General features: G+C 34.5%; 1 protein-coding gene and 1 long non-coding RNA gene across 3 annotated transcripts in view; both read left to right on the top strand.

Moving 5' to 3' along the window:
• Positions 1 to 14,815, top strand: part of LOC127871514 (uncharacterized) — a 175,309-nt gene that overhangs the window by 50,845 nt on the left and 109,649 nt on the right. The gene's annotated exons all lie outside the window — the stretch shown is intronic.
• LOC127871515 (uncharacterized) lies at positions 12,424 to 13,771 on the top strand. 2 transcript variants are annotated; one of them, XR_008045442.1, is made up of 2 exons: positions 12,424 to 13,022; positions 13,501 to 13,771. It is a non-coding gene; the product is annotated as an uncharacterized LOC127871515 (long non-coding RNA). The 2 variants fall into 2 exon arrangements; XR_008045443.1 differs by having other exon boundaries at positions 12,424 to 13,467.

Raw genomic sequence — 14,815 nt, 5'->3', positions numbered from 1 at the left:
AAATGATACCATATCCCATGTTTGGTTACTCTTGTTTGATATTTGTCAAAATAAGAAGCAATTTTTTTCTTAGACATTTGCATAGCCACTATATATACAGGTTACAGTTTCTTGGTAAACAGTTTTTCATAAGTGGATTGAGGGATTTCATTCAAACATTTATTCCACCATATTGAAATGACCCATAGATACATTGATAAATACCTTTCTCTAAGACTACCCCCCCTTCTCTTTGATATTTTTTATCGGAAAGATGGGGTCAATATCACTGTTACTTAAAACAGAAAAAAAGGGTTTTCTCTTAATTTTTCAATAACGAATTGATTTATTGTAACGAAACTTCATACATTAATATCTAGCTTTGGATTACATATAGGGTGGGCGAGTTCAAGGTCAAGGTCATGTTAAATAAATAAAGAAAAATTGTATCTTCACAATAACTGAAGAATAAATTTAGCTATGGAAGAATGAATTTACCTATGGGAAATGATTCACTAAATATATAAATTCCTAATACCCAGTCCTTGCTAGGGATGCATGTGACATGTATTGTGTCAAGGTACCACTGTAACTTTAAGTAGAAAACATGGTATCCACTTAAAACTAAAGAACAATTTGAGCTTTTTGTCATGCAACCACATTCATGGATGCTTTTCATCAAAACTTCATCAAGGCCGCAATTTTTAAATATAGATGAAATATAAAACAAATTGTTTCTGTACAATGACTCAATTAGAAATCATGAGCTATTGTATTGAATGTTCAATGACATTAGCTTACTGATAGTAAATATTTAATAATTGTTTTTACTCAGTTTAAACTTGAACGAAAAAGAACAATTGTAAGGAAACTTGAAACAGAGATGAATTTTAGCCCGGGATTTCACGTGCCATTTGTGAGGTTAATGTCGAGGTCACTGTTACCTGATATAGAACAATTATTTCAGTTTAATATCACGAGAACAAATTGACAAATTTTGTTTACAACTTTTTTGTAACCTCTTGACATAAAGTTTTTGTGGGTGAATCGATTGTTTTGTGACCATCATTTTTATTATAATTGTGATTTGTTTTTCATTTGATATAAATATCCAAAGCTATTGTAAGTGTTTTTTCAAGACGCCATATTATGTATTAATTATCGTCTGCTAATTCGTTATCAATGTCATGGATCATGCATTTCTTTTTAAGTGCTCAGCAATGCAAATAAAATTGCCCCCTTGAGTTGCTTTAATTACATGACAGTTTTCAGGTATTTCATGTGTGTCAGTCTAATTATTTCTGACATTGTTTTATGAACTCTTTCGCACCCACATTCATAAGGCAGCAAAATATTCTTTTAAAACTCCAAATACGAGCATTTCTATTGTTCAGTCTTTAACAGATTGTGTCAAAAAGATAATTATGGGGGAACAATAATTGTTTGGTCTCCAAAGGGGCATTTCCTTCATCTTATGGTATTTGTTGTATATGGCTTTTCATGCTTACTGGCTTCACAAACAAATCTCGTACATGATATGCTTATAGAATGAGAGGCCTGATTTAGACCACTAACTCTGTATTAATGACAAACAAGATAACATCGCCTTTAAATAACTTGTAAGAAAGACCTCAATGTCTTTGATTTAAATGTATTTTAAACTTTCATAAGTATGTTTGTGTTTGCTTTTGATTTAAATGCACAACAACTAATTACAAAATAATTGACATCCTTAAAACAGTGCAGACAAGCTGTCTAATGGTAAAGAATTATCAGAAAGAATCTGGCGGAGTTGTGTCCCATTTTAATCAATAGATGGTATCATAACATACAGCAGAAAAACAATATTTAAAACAAACATGCTGTTGTATATATACCCCTATTATGTACTAAAGGGGCGTAATACTGGAATTTACATTGACGTCTGTCAGTCTGTATGTCAGGAGACCAAAATTTGTCATGAGGTGATTTTACTCTTTTCAATGAAAAATAAAAATTGTGGGTATTGTTCTTCATGATATGAAATTGAGAATGTGCTATTTTTGCATGCTACATACAAAAATTACGAAAGTTATCCCCCTTTTGATGCTAGTTTAAAGTGGCATAATAGTCTCTGTTTATCTGTCAGTATGTGCACACTTATTGGTTTCTGCTGTCTAACACACACTGTCAGGATGTGCACACTTATTGGTTTCTGCTGTCTAACACACACTGTCAGTATGTGCACACTTATTGGTTTCTGCTGTCTAACACACACTGTCAGTATGTGCACACTTATTGGTTTCTGCTGTCTAACACACACTGTCAGTATGTGCACACTTATTGGTTTCTGCTGTCTAACACACACTGTCAGTATGTGCACACTTATTGGTTTCTGCTGTCTAACACACACTGTCAGTATGTGCACACTTATTGGTTTCTGCTGTCTAACACACAGTTTTTATCTGATCATTATCAAACTTTCTGAAGATGCTAAGAAGCATAAAATGGAAGCCAAGTTTAATAACCTGTAGCCAAATCTTACCATGTTATTTGGAGTTATGGCCATTTGTCTGGACACAGTCCATCCCAATATTCCTGTCTCAGCCATTACAATATAAATATGGATTTCAATTTTATTTTTAATTTGCAAAGATGTAAACCATCATAAGAAAACATGTCACTCGCAATATTTTCTCCCTATCTCCAAGGTCAAGGTCACATTTAAAAAAATCAAAATTCAAATTTGCCTATGAATAAGCTGAAAAATTTAGGTCTTGGCCATAACCTGGCCATATATTAATTAGTTTTCAAATAACCTGTCAAAAAAGCAAGCATTGATAAAACAACATGTCGTCTGTAACACTTGTTTCTCTACCTCGAAAGTCAAGGTCACACTTAAGAGGATAAAGGTCACATCTGCCAACTTACCATAGTAAACCATGCAAAAAATGGTTGACAATGGTCACTGAAAGCATGGTTACCAAGGTTACCTTGTTGATTCATGTTTTTTCTGACCATGGTAAGCCTTGAAAGCCTTGAAAAAATGTGGTGCAATACACTGCAACGCCGATATATCGCGGATCAGTATATTGCGCTATCCAATATATCGCGCTTAAATTGGCTATGGCTCCCAAAAATTCAATGAGCATGATCACTAAATAACATGTTTTAATCTGAGAACTTAAGCAAAATACTGGTTCTAGCTAGTATTAGCACCCTATATTTCGCGGCTAACTATGGCACGCAATGAAGAGTAAAAAACAGTCGATAAGTGACAGTAAATTGTTTACACATGTCTGGGGTTGTTTTTAACACTTAAGAAATAACCAATAAGGGTCATTGCAAAGGTACTAATGGCAGTTTACTGGTATATACGTTGTTAAATTTCGGTACTGGTCATGAAATTCTTTGCCCTGATAAAAAGCACGCCAAAATTGGCTGGATGTATTTATTTGTAATAAAAATTTAGTAGCGGGTACAACATTGAGATAATTTAATTTCCATTAAAAGTTTCGTTGTAAATTTCATCTATAGTACCGCGGTATCTCTCGAATTATATGGCATTGACATTTCCTCTTAATAAAATATAATGTAAACACGCTGTATCGTTACCGTTATGCTGTATCAGTTCCTTCATTTCTGAAACAATTATTGTATTGTAACCTTACTGCACACAAGTGTCGTAACATACGGATGCAATACGTAAATTCGGACAGTACTTACAGTCGGACACAAGTAAAAAAATGATTTAATACTCTCTTGATTTCTTTGAAACTCAGTATTTGTTGTTAAAAAGGGCAATTGCATTGATTAACACTATATGAGTCAATAGTATTGATCATCTAAACGCTTTATTTACATTTCCGACTTTACGTACTGTCTGAATTTAAGTACGCATACATGTGCACATACATGTAATATCTACATGTAGTATATGATTTTGTTTTGTACATTTACATTTCAGTACATGGTGCCTGTACTGTAACATTAATTTATGATATTGACTGTGTACATCAGACTACTTGCTGTATTATGTATATGTATATGTATGTATACATATTATGTATATGTAAATGAAGAAATAAAATAAAGATGAAAACTGGCCTCTTATCATTTTTTAGGTAAATTTTATGGGCTACCAAATATTTTTATCGGTAGCCCAGTGGGCTACCTGAAAAATAAGAAATCGTTCGGACACTTCTATTTATAAGGGTTAAAATTAAAATCTATTCACAATTATATTTTATACATTTATTACAGCAAGAATTCTTCTTTTTAGCTTATTTGCGAGTGATTGTACATGAAAATAATAAATATAATTTACATTTTGGTTTTTATGATAAATACACAGGGTTCTCAATTACTTTTGATCCGTCAGGCCCAAATGTGAAACCAACAGCCCTTCCAGGGGAGTCCAGGGGCATGCTCCCCCTGAAAATTTTAAAATTGAGCACTTGATTTCCTGTATTTTGGGCCATTTTATGGCTATTTTTGTGGTCAACCAGGATAAAAGATAAATGGAAAAAGCTCTTTATTACTTTTGTAAAATGTTAACTCAACATGTGATGAACAGAACGTCAAAATATTTTACTGCTTTTTGACCGATTCCAATATGCGCCTTTTCATTGTTGTTGTTGTAATGCGTTAAGTGAGATAATGAAGCGACGTCTTTGCTTTATAGCAAATAGGCACAAAATTACCAAAAAGACATGCAAATTTCGAAAAGTCAATTGCCGATTTTAAAAAATCTGAGCGATTTTCAACCGGCCAAAATCTGATTTCAAACGGTCGATTTGGCCGGCGACCGGCTCTTATTGAGAACCCTGAATACAGATACGTATGTAGTTATGAAAATGTTTATTGTAGAATTGGTTTGCAATAATTACTATACAAATATGTAGCAGCACTGTTTTTAAAATGAAAACATTGGGGAAATTTGACAAATTAACCTCAATGCAATTAAGTTAGACATTTCTCGAGTTATATCGCGCGCCGGATATACCGCGCTCGCGATCTTTGGACCCCATCAAGCTTGATATATCAGCATTGCAGTGTATTGAACAAAACATGAAATACCATAGTGTAACATGTTTAGATTGGCATGAAATATCATGATAGTAGATTGGTATTATGATAAGGAACGATTTTTTAAGTCTCAAAATTTTAATAAAAACGTGTATAAGATAAAATAACATCATAACATGTCCATAGTCTTTCTTTTTCGCAAAATTAACCATCTTGTATTTTTTATGTTATTCTGTTAACTGTTTTCAATCAGCTGTGCTTGGATACCCATCTGTTGATAACAATTCTTAGTGCAAACAAAAGCTTGAGCACAAGACCCTGGTAGCTGGGTAACATTTTGTATCAGATACAATAGCGTCATGCCGAACCTTCAAATGGCATTTAGTAAGCTGTCATACAATACTGATGTCTCAAAGAGTTGGCTTAATTGAACATTGTCCGATTATCACCCAGATAATTGGTTTATGTTTGTGATCTTGTCAAGGCTCCATGTCAATAGTGTATCAGTAAAATAATCAGGTCTGGTCTATTGTACCTTGCATAAATGTTTGGATAAAAAAAAAAATATTCAGTGTAAAAAAACAACAGAAACAGATATTGTACACCTGAAAAAAAATAAGCATGGAGTTCATATATAATTCGGTATATATGTGAATGGTTGATAATATGTGGATAGCTAGTAATATTGTGCTTTAAATGTGTCTTAAACCTGAACATTTATTTCTAATATATCTTTGGGTAAAAACAGATGTTCATGCATTGTGAGTAAAACCTCTGTCCCAGTGAACTGGCATTTTTGCTACAATGGTAATGAGACCCAGGATGCAGTTTAAAGATTGCCTTGATGACACTGTATGGTCAAGTGAGAATGCGTTAAGACTGCTTCCTTACACAACCCACAATGTTACTTTACCATAACTACTTTGAACATGTTCAAAGTAATTGCCAAGGTTCTGCAGTTTTATGGCGTCCAGGCCTGAATGCACCAGTAAAAGAGTGAAAACACCAAGGTTGTAGTAGTTTTGCACGAGACATGTCAACAAAAATGAGATGTGGTCCCTGTGACATTACTGAGGATCGATTACACTTTTATGATATTGCTGATGATTGGTTTGTGAACCCCAAGGGATTGTAGTATGAAAAATAAGAAAATGCTAGGGTCATAGTAGGAATGCAGCTTATGCAGAAAACAAATAGAAGGACCCTGGCACTATTTTGACTGTCTTTAAAATTCTTTGAGAAAAACACATTCACTCTCTAACTGAGACTATGAGCATTTTTAGATCACCTGATTACTCAGGTGAGCTTTTGTGACCGGTCTTTTTCCGTCGTATGTCCCTCCGTCTGTCCGTCCGTCCGTTAACATTTGCTCGTAAACACTCTATAAGCCACATTTCTTGTCCCATCTTCATGAAACTTGGTCAGAAGCTTTGTGCCAATGAAATCTCGGCCGAGTTCGAAACTGGGTTGTGCCGGGTCAAAAACTAGGTCACTAGGTCAAAAAAAAGAAAAACCTTGTAAACACTGTAGAAGTCACATTTCATGCCCAATCTTCATGTAACTTTGTCAAAATGTTTGTCTTAATGATATCTTGGTTGAGTTCAAAAGTGGTTCCGATCAGTTGAAAAACATGGCCGCCAGTGGGCTGCGGGCAGTTTTCCTTATTTGGATTTAGAGAAACCTTGTTAACACTCTAGAAGTCACAATTTTTGCCCAATCATCATGAAAGTTGGTCAAAACATTGGTTCAATTGATGTCTCGGATGAGTTCTAAAATGGTCCAGATTGGTGAAAAAACATGGCCACCAGTGGGCGGGGCATTTTTCTCAATATGTATATAGTGGCAGTTTTCCCTATTTGGCTATAGAGAAACCTTGTAAACACTCTAGAAGTCACAATTTTCGCCCAATCATCATGAAATGGTCGGGATCGGTGAAAAAACATGGCTGCCAGTGGGCGGGGCATTTTTCTCTATATGTATATAGTGAAAACATGTGAACACAGTAGAAGTCACATTTTTGGTCCAATTTTCATGAAATTTGCTCAGAACATTTGTTTCCTTGATACGAGAGTTGAGTTCAAAAATGGTTCCGGTCAGTTGAATAACATGGCTGCTGGGAGAGGGGCAGTTTTCTCATTATGCCCCCCCCCCCCCCTTTCGAAGAAGAGGGGGAATATTGTTTTGCTCATGTCGGTCCGTCCACCAGATGGTTTCCGGATGATAAGAGCGCTTATGCCAAGGATCATGAGACTTCATAGATACATTGATCATGACTCGCAGATGACCCCTATTGATTTTCAGGTCACTAGGTCAAAGGTCAAGGTCACAGTGACCAAAAGCAGTAAAATGGTTTCTGGATGATAACTCAAGAACGCTTATGCCTAGGATCATGAAACTTCATAGATACATTGATCATGACTCGCAGATAGCCCCTATTGATTTTCAGGTCACTAGGTCAAAGGTCAAGGTCACAATGACCCGAAATAGTAAAATGGTTTCCGGATGATAACTCAAGAACGCTTAGGCCTAGGATCATGAAACTTCATAGGTACATTGATCATGACTCGCAGAGGACCCCTATTGATTTTCAGGTCACTAGGTCAAAGGTCAAGGCCACGGTGACCCGAAATAGTAAAATGGTTTCCAGATGATAACTCAAGAACACTTATGCCTAGGATCATGAAACTTCATAGGTACATTGATCATGACTCGCAGATGACCCCTATTGATTTTCAGGTCACTAGGTCAAAGGTCAAGGTCACGGTGACCTGAAATAGTAAAATGGTTTCTGGATGATAATTCAAGAACGCTTATGCCTAGGTTCATGAAACTTCATAGGTATATTGATCATGACTCGCAGATGACCCCTATTGATTATCAGGTCACTAGGTCAAAGGTCAAGGTCACAGTGCCAAAAAACGTATTCACACAATGGCTGTCAAGGTCACGGTGACTCAACTTAAAAAAAATGGTTTCCGGATGATAACACAAGAATGCTTACGCCTAGGATCATGAAACTTCATAGGTACATTGATCATGACTCGCAGATGAAATAATGATGAAACTTGACCAGGATGTTTGTCTGGACAATATCTAGGTCAAGTTTGACATTTGGTAAAGATTGATTGAACCGACTCCTCTCAGGTGAGCGAACTAGGGCCATCTTGGCCCTCTTGTCTAATAACTGGCTGTTTTAATTGTGGGGTTCAACTCCTCAGTGGTATAAGACCTTGGTCGTCCTGTTTTTTATGTGTAGACCTTACATCGTAGACAGCACAGTCTAATAAGGAGGGGGGGGGGGCTAAACTTTAATGGTATTTTGTGTTTCAAAAATACTTGTTCCAATAATTCAATACTGTATACACTGTTGTTTTTTATTGCTGGAACATGGTGATCAAAGAAGACTCTACATGCACATGCATTATCTACTGCTTTCATGTGACACACCTCATATTTTGTTACACTTTTTTTTATGGTTGACTTTCCAAAAACAAACAGCATCCTTAACAACAATTTAAAAACATTCCTTACAAGTTCTTTAGGTCTGTGATCCGCAATGCTTTATCACTCACAGTTTGCCAATGTGAACCTATGTGTCTTTTGACTGTTAACCATGGTTACATGCTGAGGCACAGGTGGTTAGCTTGTGGCTATGATATTAATTAGTGAAAGGAAAGGAAATTCATTTCTGCGTTAAATAAGACCGAGATCATGAAAATAGCTGCACAATTGATGAAGATATGGCTGTTCAAAGCGATGCACCCCGTTTTGGGGTGATTTTGAGTTGCATACCTTGTTATATATATATTTGATAGTGAATTTTTTGTCTTCATAAAATTTAATTTTTTGTTATAATATGATTATTTATCATTCAAAATGATGTTTTCACTAATTAATATCATAGCAACACGCTAACCACCTGTGTGCTGAGGCAGTCTAAGAGGCCAAGTAACTTATAATATTACCTTTGTACTGATTTTAAATTTTCCTACTGTAATTGGTTACAAAGAAGTGTGAACCTCCGATACAGTGTTTAGCTTCAATTTTTGATTTTTCTTAAGTATATTTAAACCCAAGATTAACTGATGCCCGGGCCGTGACCAAGCTGCAAGCAGCTATGGCCTAAAAGTGATATGGACACAACCAACATTATGTGTAATAAAAAACTTCTTATTGTCTTTTTTGTTTGTTGTGTCTTAGTATATGTGTGTATTAAGATTTAAACATAAGGAACAACTGTCTATCCTAAACACATATTGAGCATTCTTAAGATTGTTTCAAAGTAATTTGATCAATTGTGAAGTTATTGGCAAACAAACATGAAGTAATAATTATTTTGACTTAATTTCCAAGAATAGCCCCTCTTTAAAAGTACAGCTAGTGTTTAAGGCATTTATTGAATCTAAGGCTTTAAACTGCCTATAAAAAATAATAAATTAATGGAAAGAAATGTAGTCTTAAAATAAAAAAGCTGTACTTAAAATTTGCCGGAGGTGATTTCATGTTTGAATGAGATGGCTTTTACGTGGGTTTATGTCAAAGGTTATGAACAATGCATTAATTCAGCTACAAAAGCATTTAAGAATTCATTAAAGTGAGTTTAACTAATTTTTATGTACTCAAAGAATTTGCAATTTTCCTTTTCTGTTTGTTCAGATGTATATCACTAAAATGGTCAACATTTATTTAAGGTCAACCTAAACATTTCTTTGCTTGATGTTGTTATAAAATTTTGTTGACAGCTTTACCAGTGCATGACAAGTCCATCGATTTAAGATCAATTTTCAGTAATTTGTTGAAATGTCGAGCACACTGGCAGTTGACCAAACAGAGAAGTTATTGGATTGGCCAGTAAAAACTTTACGATTTTCCTCATTTGAAAAGTTTCAATAAGTTTGGAGTGTCAACAGCAATACAATTATCGCTCAATTGGAGATTGAAAAGTTTTGTGTTACATTGCGGTCAAAGCGGTTTATTTGTTGATTTTATTTGACCATAAGTAAGAAGTGGCCAGTTTTTGTATGTTCGGATATTAACCCAGAGAATGTGACATTTCCAAATTTGATTGGCAATATTGATTTTTGATGTGCACTGCAGTGTTGATGTTTATTTCAATATTTCTTAAACAGTCAATAATAAATGGGTCATAAATCTGTCAATGACTTTTTTGCTTGACAATGAACAGTACGCCCCATAAGTACTACCCCTGCCTTAAGTGACAAAAAGGTGTTGGAACGGGGGCAGAAACACGTGACCTGGGGACAATAAATGTCCAAAATAATAGTTTATTTGTTTTCCATTCAAGGATTGACCAGTATTAATTATCTATTTACATGGCATCTGTGATATGTGGCGAGTGTAATATTTAAACAAGGATAACTATTGAAGATAACTTAAGAGATGTGACATTTCAAGTATTCTGAATATTTGGATATGAGAAATGATTGTATTACAATGCAAGGATAACATGAATATAATTCATAGTGTGTTTATCAAATGTTTGTTGTTTATTTAAAGAAATATTGTTTTAATTTTTCAATGTTCTACCACTTGTTGATTTATTAGATGTGAAATGTATATTACATATTATTGTTGTTTTTTAAATATTTATTTAATATAACTGTTATAGAAAATAATTACTTATAATAGTTTTACATTTTCTGTAGGTTTGCTAATAAAAATTCTTTGCTCTGCCAATCAAGTTCTCAAATCTTTAGCTCTGCATAATACATTGATTTAACCTAAAATTGTCTGAGTAGTACAATAATTCAACACAACTGTTATTTCAGTCGAGACATTGCTTTTCTACCTTCAAAATCCTGCATTGTTATAAAACTTGATGTTTGGGGTAGATTTCAATCAATTTGTGCAAATTAGTTGGTTGAAGCTTATTTAAGCTCTACTAAATATGATGTCTTTCGTTTATCAAATTACCTTTTGCCGCAAAATCGGTAAATGTAATCAGTGGGGGCATTGAGCAAATTTAAATTTGTATAGACAGACTGAGTTTGTAGGTTTTGATTTGAATCAGCTTCTTTAGCTATTTATTTTAATAGTTTTTTGTTTTTTTGCCTTTTTTATGACAAAGCTGTTTGGATAAATGTATCAACATTGCGGCATTGATTGATATTGGATCTTAATGGAGTTGTGGAATACTGTGTTTGCATACAATCAAATGTAATACTTAACATAGATTCGCAATTAGGTATTGACACAAACAATGTGTTTTTAGATTTTTTTGTAAATCTAGGAAGTCAGATGAGGATACATTTAATATGCCATCACAGTTTTCTTTGCTAATTCAGAACAAAAAAATTGTATATATCACAGTTCATAAGTTTTATAGACAGGGCATTTTTCGGACATTGTCTCTTAATTTCACTGCCCCCACTCTTGTTATCAGAAATAATGAATTGTTGACGGAAACTTTGATCATGTTTGCATTATCAGGCAGTGCTTTGCATGACAATATTAACTGCCGTGGTTTCTTTTTGATGCTAGGGTTATTAACTTCTGAATTTGATTTGCACGGAATAAATTAAGGATTCGTAATCCACTGGACTTTGTTTATTGGATATTGACTGTTGTGAACAAGTGTGAATATGAAGAATAGACTTACTAAAATATTGCGAACATTGGATTTAAAAAAAAATTATTACGCATTTGAGAGACTTCTACTTAAACTGACATATTACTTGTACTTTTTAATTTGTGCTGTTCATATATTGGTTGAAGACAAATCTATGACAAATGATACATTTAAATGAAAGGAAAACAAACAAATTGATTAATCCCTGACATAGTCATTAATTTATAATAAACATCTAGAACCTAAAAGCGAGGATTTTGGAACTGTGCGTGCCACTGCTGAATATGTTGTAAATCTGCATTAATACCAATATGGAACTGTAGAAGCAAGTTAAACCACCGACCATGTGGATATATTTGGTGGAGTCACCCCACCCTAGATCCCAATCAAGGTAATTTTGGTTATACTAATTTGTTCATGTAAAATGTTTTAAGATTGTGATAGCTTATAATCCAGCAAGACTTCAGCAAGAATTGGTTTGCCCCCTCCCCCCCAGCCTCTTTGTATGTGTACATTGATTTTCTTGTCCAGAGAGTTTTTCAAAAGGCACTTAAGCCCCTTCTCAAATTGTCTTATGGTTTATTTATTGACAGAAAAAAACTCACAGTAGCAGTGGAGCATAATAGTTTATAATGTTTAAGAAAACATGTTAATGAAACAAATTATAGCAGCCATATTTGCTAGTGTTTAATTTCCTGTTATGATCACAATATATTTCTGATACATGTATTTTGGGCTATTTTTAGCCGGATTTTTTTCGAAAAAATCTCGGCTTATAGATTGATGTTGTCGGGCGGGCGGGGGGGCGGGCGGGCGGGCGGGCGGGCGGGCGGGGTGGCGGCGTGCTCGAAAATGTTAAAGTTCTTATTTCATGGTATAACTTTGGTATGCTTGGACCTAGAGTCTTCAAACTTGACATGAAGGTTGGCCAGGATTAACAGATGACCACTGGTCATTTCAAGGTCATTCATTTGAAGGTCAAGGTCACTGTGACCTTCAATATAAAAAATGTTAAAGTTCTTATAACTTTGGTATGCTTGGACCTAGAGTCTTGAAACTTGACATGAAGGTTGGCCATAACTAGTTAGTAACCACTGGTCATTTCAAGGTCATTCATTTGAAGGTCAAGGTCACTGTGACCTTGAATGTAAAAATGTTAAAGTTCTTATTTCATGGTATAACTTTGGTATGCTTGGACCTAGAGTCTTCAAACTTGACATGAAGGTTGGCCAGGATTAACAGATGACCACTGGTCATTTCAAGGTCATTCATTTGAAGGTGAAGGTCACTGTGACCTTCAATATAAAAATGTTAAAGTTGTTATAACTTTGGTATGCTTGGACCTAGAGTCTTGAAACTTGACATGAAGGTTGGCCAGAACTAGTAAGTAACCACTGGACATTTCAAGGTCATTCATTTGAAGGTCAAGGTCACTGTGACCTTGAATGTAAAAATGTTAAAGTTGTTATAACTTTGGTATGCTTGGACCTAGAGTCTTGAAACTTGACATGAAGGTTGGCCAGAACTAGTAAGTAACCACTGGACATTTCAAGGTCATTCATTTGAAGGTCAAGGTCACTGTGACCTTGAATGTAAAAATGTTAAAGTTCTTATTTCATGTTATAACTTTGGTATGCTTGTACCTAGAGTCTTCAAACTTGAAATAAAGATTGGCCAGTACTAGAAGATGACCACTGGTCATTTCAATGTCATTCATTTGAAGGTCAAGGTCACTGTGACCTTAAATGTTAAAATGTTAAAATTGTTATAACTTTGGTATGCTTGGACATAGAGTCTTCAAACTTGACATGAAGGTTTGCAAGCACACTTAGATGACCACTGGTCATTTCAAGGTCATTCATTCTAAGGTCAAGGTCACTGTGACCTTGAATGTAAAAATGTTAAAGTTCTTATAACTTTGGTAGGTAAAAATGTTAAAGTTCTTATTTCATGTTATAACTTTGGTATGCTTGTACCTAGAGTCTTCAAACTTGACATAAAGGTTGGCCAGTACTAGAAGATCACCACTGCTCATTTCAATGTCATTCATTTGATTTCTGTGTAGGTATGTGAAAGCAAAACAATAAATAGTATTATTTCATCTAAGTTTATTTTCTTACATTTGATAATGAAATTGATGGAAACTTCAAACAATATCTTACTAATTTGCTAATAAAAAAATTGAGATCAAACTTTCCTAATTGTCAATTCAAGTTCATATTTGTGACCTTAAATGTTATTGTTGTTCATGTATATGCATGCATTCAAAACATAACACAAGGTTTGCTCATGCCTTGAAAAGTACTTACATTTCATTTTGACCTTTGAACAATATTTCAGTAATTTAAGTATTGCATTGACAAAAACACGAAAGGTACTTTCCTGTCATTTAAATAAAAAATCCGGCTTCAATGCGGTCATCTCCGACCGCGGAACTCTTGTTTGGTTATTATAATAAGTAGAAATCACCATTTTCTTTAACCCTTGCATACTTGACTCAGTTTATGCTTTAATTCCAAACCACCTAAATCACTATATCAGTCAGTGACAGGTTGTCTTGGTCTTATTTGAATTGAAAAAAAATCAAATTAGCTAAAAGTAGATTGTATCATGACATCTTATTTGATTGTGACGATTGCCTTCCTAAGGGCAAAACCTGGCTTTATTTTGACCTTTAAATTCAAATTGTTTGTCGCCTATCCATCAGAACGGTGAGCTGGAGGAGTCCCTGCCGCTGCCCCAATTTTTAATAAGTTAACGATTTCTTATAGAAAATTACTAAGTTAAACATGGAAGACTCACAGCTTCCACCTATGGTTTTTAAGATTTATGTATAAAGATTGGCTTACTCTGAATAACCAAGAAATATATAAAACTACATTGCTATAGGCAACAACCATGAAAAACAATTAACGCATATAAATTAATAAGTGCTTTGTGCATGACAGATATTTAATATTTGTATAGAAAATAAGATATGTGTTATCACTACATGTTACTTCGTATTATGCTTTTGTTGTAGTATTATATAGTAATCACTCCTTGCTTGGGTGGTATTCGGTTTGCTAAGATTTGAGTCTCTGATAATTGTCTTGAGGCTGTCTTGCCTCTGCTTTCTCCAAGGTGGAATCACTACCAGATGTCAAAACAGATTAAGATGGCTATTTTAGCCGCTTCATTTTAAAATGGATCTAATGCTATATGCTGCAAGCATAGATGCAGATAAGTCTTTCCAGGTAC

The sequence above is a fragment of the Dreissena polymorpha genome, chromosome 3 (genome assembly GCF_020536995.1).
Source record: "Dreissena polymorpha isolate Duluth1 chromosome 3, UMN_Dpol_1.0, whole genome shotgun sequence".
In the NCBI taxonomy this organism is placed as follows: domain Eukaryota; kingdom Metazoa; phylum Mollusca; class Bivalvia; order Myida; family Dreissenidae; genus Dreissena; species Dreissena polymorpha.
This window is presented reverse-complemented; position numbering and strand designations above follow the sequence as displayed.